This window comes from Gorilla gorilla, chromosome 5 (assembly GCF_029281585.2).
Source record: "Gorilla gorilla gorilla isolate KB3781 chromosome 5, NHGRI_mGorGor1-v2.1_pri, whole genome shotgun sequence".
Classification (NCBI taxonomy): Eukaryota; Metazoa; Chordata; class Mammalia; order Primates; family Hominidae; genus Gorilla; species Gorilla gorilla.
In genome coordinates this window covers 137164948-137173899 of record NC_073229.2, presented here as the reverse complement: position 1 = coordinate 137173899, position 8952 = coordinate 137164948, and the positions used below count along the sequence as shown (strand labels likewise).

At 38.9% G+C, this 8952-nt stretch overlaps 1 non-coding gene across 1 annotated transcript; it reads right to left on the bottom strand.

Annotated features, from left to right (window-relative positions):
• Positions 1–6566: 6566 nt before the first annotated feature.
• On the bottom strand, positions 6567–6673 carry LOC115935098 (U6 spliceosomal RNA). Its single transcript, XR_004070809.1, has one exon. It is a non-coding gene; the product is annotated as a U6 spliceosomal RNA (small nuclear RNA).
• Between the last annotated feature and the right edge of the window lie 2279 nt (positions 6674–8952).

The following is an 8952-nucleotide window of genomic DNA, read 5'->3' as shown; positions in this document are numbered from 1 at the left end:
TGCTGATAAAGACATACCTGTGATTGGGAAGAAAAAGACATTTAATGGACTTGCAGTTCCACAATCATGGCAGAAGGCAAGAAGGAACAAGTCATGTATTACATGGATGGTGGCAGGCAAAGAGGGAGAGCTTGTTCAGGGAAGCTCCTGCTTTTAAAAACCATCAGATCTCATGAGACTTATTCATTATCACAACAACAGCACAGGAAATACCTGCCCCCATGATTCAATCACCTCCCACTGGGTCCCTCCCACAACACATGGGAATTCAAGATGATATTTGGGTGGGGACACATATCATTCCACCCCGACCCCTCTCAAATCTTATGGCCTCACATTTCAAAAGCACTCATGCCTGATTACAGCATTAACTCAAAAGTCCACAGTCCAAAGGCTCATCCAAGACAAGGCAAGTACTTTCTGCCTGTAAGCCTCTAAAATCAAAAGCAAGTTAGCTGCTTCCTAGATACAATGTGGGCACAGGCATTGGGTAAATACAACCATTCCAAATGGGAGAAATTGGCCAAAACAAAGGGGCTACAGGCCCCATGCAAGTCCAAAATCCAGTGGGGCAGTCAAATATTAAAGCTACAAAATGGTCTCCTTTGACACCATGTCTCACATCCAGGTCACACTGATGCAAAAGGTGGGCTCCCACAGTCTTGGGCAGCTCTACCCCTGTAGCTTTGCAGGGTATAACCCCCCTCCCAGCTGCTTTCGTGGGCTGGCAATGAATGTCTGCAGCTTTTCCAGGCACATGATGCAAGCTGTCAGTGGATCTAACATTCTGGGGTCTGGAGGACAGTGGCCATTTCCTCACAGCTGCACTAGGCAGTGCCCCAGTAGGAACTCTGTGTGGGGGTTACACTACACATTTGCCTTCTGCAGTGCCCTGGTAGAAGTTCTCCATGAAGGCCCCACCCCTGCAGCAAAATTCTGCCTGGGCATCCAGGTGTTTCCATTCATTTTCTGAAATCTAGACGAAGATTTCCAAACCTAAATTCTTGACTTCTGTGCACCTGCAGGCTCAATGCCATGTGGAAACTGCCAAGGCTTGGGGCCTTCACCCTCTGAAGCAACAGCCAGAGCCGTACCTTGGCCCCTTTTAGTCACAGCTGGAGCAGCTGGGACAGACAGCACCAAGTCCCTAGACTACACACAGTAGAGGGACCCTAGCCCTGGCCCATGAAACTATTTTTTCTTACTAAACATCTGGGCCTGTGATGGGACCAGCTTCTGCAAAGGTCTCTGACATGCCCTGGAGACATTTTCCCCATTGTCTTTGGGATTAATATTCAGCTCCTTGTTACTTATGTACATATCTGCAGCCTGCTTGAATTTCTCCTCAGAAAATGGGATTTTCTTTTCTATTGCATTGTCATGCTGCAAATTTTCCAAACTTTTATGCTTTGCTTCCCTTTTAAAACTGAATGCCTTTAACAGCACCCAAGTCACCTCTTGAATGCTTTGCTGCTTTGCTGCTTAGAAATTTCTTCGACCAGATACCCTAAATCATCTCTCTCAAGTTCAAACTTTCACAAGTCTTTATGGCAGGGGCAAAATGCGTCCAGTCTCTGCTAAAACATAACAAGAGTCACCTTTGCTCCAGCTCCCAAGTTCCTCATTTCCAGCTGAGACCAACTCAGCCTGGACCTTATTGTTCATATCACTATCAGTATTTTTGTCAAAGCCATTCAACAAGTCTCTAGGAAGTTCCAAATTTTCCCCACATTTTTCTGTCTTTTTCTGAGACCTCCAAACTGTTCAACCTATGCCTGTTACCCAGTTCCAAAGTTGCTTCCACATTTTCAGGTATCTTTTCAGCAATGCCCCCCTCTACTGGTACCAATTTACTGTATTAATCCATCTTCATGCTGCTGATAAAGACATACCCAAGACCAGGAAGAAAAAGAGGTTTAATGTACTCACAGTTCCACCTGGCTGGGGAAGCCTCACGATCATTGCAGAAGGCAAGGAGGAGCAAGTCACGTCTTACATGGATGCCAGCAAGTAAAGACAGTGTGCTTGTGAAGGGAAACTCCCATTTTTAAAACCATCAGATCTTGTGGTACTTATTCACTCTCATGAGAACAGCACAGGAAAGGCCCGCCCCCATGATTCAATCACCTCCCACTGGGTCCCTCCCACAATGGGTATTCAAGATGAGATTTGGGTGGGGACACAGCAAAACCATATCAGGGGTTAATATCCAAAATATATAAGGATCTCCATTCAATAGCAAAAACAACAACAACAACAACAAATAACCTTATTGAACTGGGAAAATGACTTGAATGGAGATTTCACAAGGAAACCATACAAATGGACAACAGGTATACAAAAAAATTATCACTAATCATGAGGATAATGCAAGTTATACCACAATAGGTATCACTTCACATCTGTTGGGATGGCTATCATCAAAAAGAGAAGAGATAACAAGTGTTGGTGAGAATGTGGAGAAGAGGGGGCTCTTGTACATTTGTGGTAATATGAATTAGTATAGCCATTATAGAAAATAATATGGAGATTCATTAAACAATTAAAAATAGAAGTACCATATATGATCCAGCAATACTACTTCTGGATATATATCCAAAGGAAATGAAATCAGTATGTTGAAGAGATATCTGCACTCCCATGTTCATTGCAGCATTATTCACAATAGTTTAATAAAGAATCAACTTAAGTATACATCAACAGATGAATGAAAAAATGAAATGTGGTATATATGAACATTGGATTAATATTCAGCTTTAAAAAGAAGGAAGTCCTGTTCATTCATAACAACATGGATGAACCTGAATGACATTATGTTAAGTGAGGTAAGCCAGGCACAGAAAGACAAATACAGGATGATTTCCCTTATTTGTGGAACCTAAAAAATTGAACTCATAGAAGCAGAGAGTAGAATGGTGTCTACTGGGCACTGGATGTTCCAGAAGGGTTGAGGAGATGTTGGTCAAAGGGTACAACATTTTAGTTAGACAGAGGAATAATCTTAAAGACTTATTGTACAGCATAGTGACTACAGTTAAGAACAATGTATTATATGCTTCAAAATTACATGTCTAAAACACCAAAAGCAATGGCAACAAAAGACAAAATTGACAAATGGGATCTAATTAAACTAAAGAGCTTCTGCACAGCAAAAGAAACTACCATCAGAGTGAACAGGCAACCTACAAAATGGGAGAAAATTTTCGCAACCTACTCATCTGACAAAGGGCTAATATCCAGAATCTACAATGAACTCAAACAAATTTACAAGGAAAAAACAAACAACCCCATCAAAAAGTGGGCGAAGGACATGAACAGACACTTCTCAAAAGAAGACATTTATGCAGCCAAAAAACACATGAAAAAATGCTCATCATCACTGGCCATCAGAGAAATGCAAATCAAAACCACAATGAGATATCATCTCACACCAGTTAGAATGGCAATCATTAACAAGTCAGGAAACAACAGGTGCTGGAGAGGATGTGGAGAAATAGGAACACTTTTACACTGTTGGTGGGACTGTAAACTAGTTCAACCATTGTGGAAGTCAGTGTGGCGATTCCTCAGGGATCTAGAACTGGAAATACCATTTGACCCAGCCATCCCATTACTGGGTATATACCCAAAGGACTATAAATCATGCTGCTATAAAGACACATGCACACGTATGTTTATTGCAGCATTATTCACAATAGCAAAGACTTGGAACCAACCCAAATGTCCAACAATGATAGACTGGATTAAGAAAATGTGGCACATATACACCATGGAATACTATGCAGCCATAAAAAATGATGAGTTCATGTCCTTTGTAGGGACATGGATGAAATTGGAAATCATCATTCTCAGTAAACTATCACAAGAACAAAAAAACCAAACACAGCATATTCTCACTCATAGGTGGGAACTGAACAATGAGATCACATGGACACAGGAAGGGGAATATCACACTCTGGGGACTGTTGTGGGGTGGGGGGAGGGTGAGGGATAGCATCGGGAGATATACCTAATGCTAGATGACGAGTTAATGGGTGCAGCGCACCAGCATGGCACATGTATACATATGTAACTAATCTGCACAATGTGCACATGTACCCTAAAACTTAAAGTATAATAAAAAAAAAAAGAGTAGATTTTAAGTGTTCCTACTAAAACAAAATGATAAGAATATGAGGTAATGCATTTATTAATTAGCTCCATTTAGCTATTTCACAATGTATAGCTATTTCAAAACATCGTGTTGTATACCATAAATACATAGTATTTGTCAATTTAAAAAATAAAGGAAAAAAGAAAAAATAAAGAAAATAAATGATGGAGAAATTTATCAGTACTTCTTTTATATAACTTCACATAATACACCAGTGCTCTCTCAGGAAATGGAGTTGTACACTGATTTCAGTCACTTTTCATATGAAGTTCTCACTATCTGGCAGAAATTCCTTTACGTATATAAACTATTTGGCATGGTTTCTTAATTTTTAGACCAATGAATTTTTTGCCCTACCTTCCAATTTCTCCTCAACCATTTCAATCAGATTCTGGAAGAGATCTTTGTGGGCCCTTTTGCTACTACACTTCCTAGAAATATGTGTAACTGATAAAAAAAAATTAAAAACTAAAAAAAAAAAACAAAAAACTAATGCCAGGAAGAAAATAACAGAAAGATTGTGATCTCCTTTAAAAAGCTTAGAATCTGTGGTTATTGAAATAATTAAAATTAATATCTTTTTGTAGTTTGACTTTAATTTTGAAATTTTACATATTTATTTATTATTTTGTTAATGTTGAAATAGAATATATTATATATAATTTATAATATACTTTTTGAAACTTTTATTTTACATTCAGGGGTACATGCGCAGGTTTGTTATATAGGTAAGTTTTATGTCACTGGAGTTTGATGTATAGATTATTTCATTGCCCAGGTCATAGCATAGTACCTGATAGTATCTACATAAGTAGGTCCTGTTGTCAGTTGTTCTCTTCTTTGTGTCCATATGTCCTCAATGTGTAGCTCCCACTTATAAGTGAGAACATGCAGTATTTGGTTTTCAGTTCCTGCATTAGTTTGCTTAGGGTTATGGCCTCCAGATCCATCCATGTTGCTGAAAAGGACATGATCGTGTTCTTTTTAATGGCTGCATAGTATTCCATGGTGTATATGTACCACATTTTCTTTATTCAGTTTACCATTGATGGACATTTAGGATGATTCCATGACTTTCCTATTCTGAATAGTGCTGCAATGAATATATGAATGCATGTGTCTTTATTGTACAATGATGTAATTTCTTTGGGTACATTTCCAAAAATATGATTGCTGGGTTGAGTGGTACTTCTTTTTTAAGTTATTTGAGGTCACCACACTACTTTCTACAATGGCTGAACTAATGTACATTTCTACCAGCAGTGTATAAGCGTTCCTTTTTCTCTACAAACTTGCCAGTATCTGTTGGTTTTTGACTTTTATATTATTTTATTATTTTTTTTTTTGAGATGGAGTCTTGCTCTGTCGCCCAGGCTGGACTGCAACGGCACAATGTTGGCTCACTGCAAGCCCTGCCTCCCGGGTTTACGCCATTCTCCTGCCTCACCCTCCCGAGGAGCTGGGACTAGAAGCACCCGCCACCACACCCGGCTAATTTTTTGTATTTTTCAGTAGAGACAGGGTTTCACCGTGTTAGTCTGGATGGTCTCGATTTTCTGACCTCATGATCTGCCTGCCTCAGCCTCCCAAAGTGCTGGGATTATAGGCGGGAGCTGCCGCGCCCAGCCTAGACTTTTTAATAATAGCTATTCTGATTGGTGTGAGATGATTTCTCATTGCGGTTTTGATTTGCATTTCTTTAATGATTAGTGATGTTGAGGTTTTTCTCATATGCTTGTTGGCCACTTGTATATCTTCTTTTGAAAAGTGCCTGCTCATGTCCTTTGCCCAGTTTTTAATGGGCTTTTTTGTTTTTTATTTGTTTAAGTTCCTTATAGATTCTGGATATCAGACCTTTCCAGGGTGTATAGTTTGCAAATATTTCCTCCCATTCTCTAGGTCGTCTGTTTACACTGTTGATAGTTTCTGGCTTTGCAGAAGCTCTTTAGTTAAATTAGTGTAATTAGGTTCCACTTGTCAATTTTTCTGCCTCAATGATCTATCTAATACTGTCAGTGGAATGTTGAAATCTCCAAATATTATTGTGTGGTTATTTAAGTCTCTTTATAGGTCTCTAAAGAACTTGCTTTATGAATCTGGGTGCTCCTGTGTTGGATGAATATTTCTTTAGGAAAGTTACGCCTTGTTAAATTAAACCCTTTATGTTTATTTAATGTCCTTTTTTTAACCATTGTTGGTTTAAAGTATGTTTTGTGTGAAATTAGAATAGCAGCTTATGCTTTTTTCTGTTTTCCATTCACTTGGCAGATTTTAACCCATCCCCTTACTTTGAGCCTACAGGTCTCTTGAAGAGAGCATAATGTTGGGTCCTGCTTCTTTATTCACTAGCCATTCTGTGCCTTTTAATTGGGGCATTTAGCCCATTCAATTCCAGGTGAATATTGATATGTGCAGGTTTCAGGAACACTTCACGAATTTGTATGTCATACTTTCACACGGGCCATGGTAATCTTCTCTGTAGCATTCCAATTTTAGTACATGTGCTGCCAAAGTGAGCACTACATATTTACTAAGATGGCATTTTAATTATGGGAATTAGAAACTATAGATTAGTGAGAAGAAGAAAAAAGTGGCAGCAATCTCAATTCTCAGAGATAATAATTATTGTCCCATTAGTGTAGTGCCTTCAAACTTTTTAAACTGATTTTTAATGTCACACCTCCCTCCACAAAGTAACAACACATCATGAATATTTTTCCCAGATTCATTAGGGTTTTTTTAACTTTATTTTATTATTATTATTATTATTATTATTATTATTATTATTATTATTTTGAGACGGAGTCTCGCTCTGTCACCCAGCCTGGAGTGCAGTGGTGCGGTCTCGGCTCACTGCAAGCTCCGCCTCCCAGGTTCACGCCATTCTCCTGTCTCAGCCTCTGAGTAGCTGAGACTACAGGCGCCCGCCACCATGCCCGGCTAATTTTTTGTATTTTTAGTACAGACGGGGTTTCACCATGTTAGCCAGGATGGTCTCGATCTCCTGACCTCGTGATCCGCCCACCTGGGCCTCCCAAAGTGCTAGGATTACAGGCATGAGCCACCGTGCCCGGCCCCTTTTTGAACTTTTATTTTAAGTTCAGGGATACATGTGCAGGATGTGCAGGTTTGTCACATAGGTAAACATGTGTCATGGGAGTTTGTTGTCAGTAGGTTTTTTTTCCTGATCCTCTCCCACCTTTCACTCCCCACCTTCTAATAGGCCCCAGTGTGCATTGTTCCCTTCTATGTGTTCACGTGTTCTCATAATTTAGGCCCCACTTATAAGTGAGAACATGCGGTATTGGGTTTACTGTTCCTGTGTTAGCTTGCTAAGGATAATAGCCTGCAGCTCCATCCATGTTCCCACAAAAGGCATAACCTCCTTCTTTTTTTATGGATGCACAGTATTCCATGGTGTATATATACCACATTTTCTTTATCCAGTCTATTATTGATGTGCATTTAGGCTGATTCCATGTCTTTGCTATTGTGAATAGAGCTGCAAAGAACATATGCATGCACATGTCTATATAATAGAATGATTTATATTCCTTTGGGTATATCCCAGTAATGCGATTGCTGGGTCAAATAGTATTTCTGTCTGTAGGTCTTTGGGGAATTGCCACACTGCCTTCCACAATGGTTGAACTAATATACCCTCCCACCAACAGTGTAAAAGCATTTCTTTTTCTATGTAACCTGTCAGCAACTGTTACTTTTTGACTTCTTACTGGTGTGAGATGGTATCTCATTGTGGTTTTGATTTGCATTTATCTAATGAATAGCCATGTTGAGCTCTTTTTCATATGATTGTTGGCCACATGTATGTCTTCTTTTGAAAACTGTCTATTCCTGTACTTTCCCCACTTTTTAATGGAGTGGTTTCTTTTTTCTTGTAAATTTTCTTAAATTTCTTATAGACATTTGATATTAGATATGTGTCAGATGCATAGTGTAAAATCTTTCCCTTTCTGTAGGTCGGCTGTTTACTCTGTTGATAGCTTCTTTTGCTATGCAGAAGTTCTTTTGTTTAATTAGATCCCACTTGTTAAATTTTGCTTTTGTTGCAATTGTTTTTTTCTCCTAGTCAAATTTTTGCCCTTGCCTATATCCTGAATGGCATTGCCTAGGTTTTCCTTTAGATTTTTTATAGTTTGGGGTTTTACATTAAGTGATTAATTCATCTTGAGTTGATTTTTTTGTGTGTGGTGTAAACAAGGGGTCCAGTTTCAATTTTCTGCATATGGCTAGACAGTTCTCCCAGCAAGATTTATTGAATAGGGAATCCTTTCCCCATTGCTTGTTTTTGTCAGGATTGTTGAACCTCAGATAGTTAAAAGTGTGTGGTCTTATTTCTAGGTTCTCTTTTCTGTTACAATGATATATTTGTCTATTCTTCCACAAGTAGCATGCTGTTTTGGTTACTGTAGCCCTATAGTGTAGTTTGAAGTCAGGTAGCATGATGTATCCAGCCTTGTTCTTTCTGCTTAGGATTGCCTTGATGATTTGGGCTTTTTTCTTTTTTTGGTTCTATATGAATTTTAAAAGTTTTTTTCCAGTTCTATGAAGAATGTCAATGGTAGTTTAGTGCAACTATCATTGAATCTATAAATTGCTTTGGACAGTATGGCCATTTTCACAATATTGATTCTTCCTATCTACGAGCACAGAATGCTTTTCCATTTGTTTGTGTCATCTCTGATATTTTTAAGCAGTGGTTTGTATTTCTCCTTGTAGAGGTCCTTCACTTCCCTTGTGATGTGGTTTGGCTCTGTGTCTTCATCCAAATCTTATCT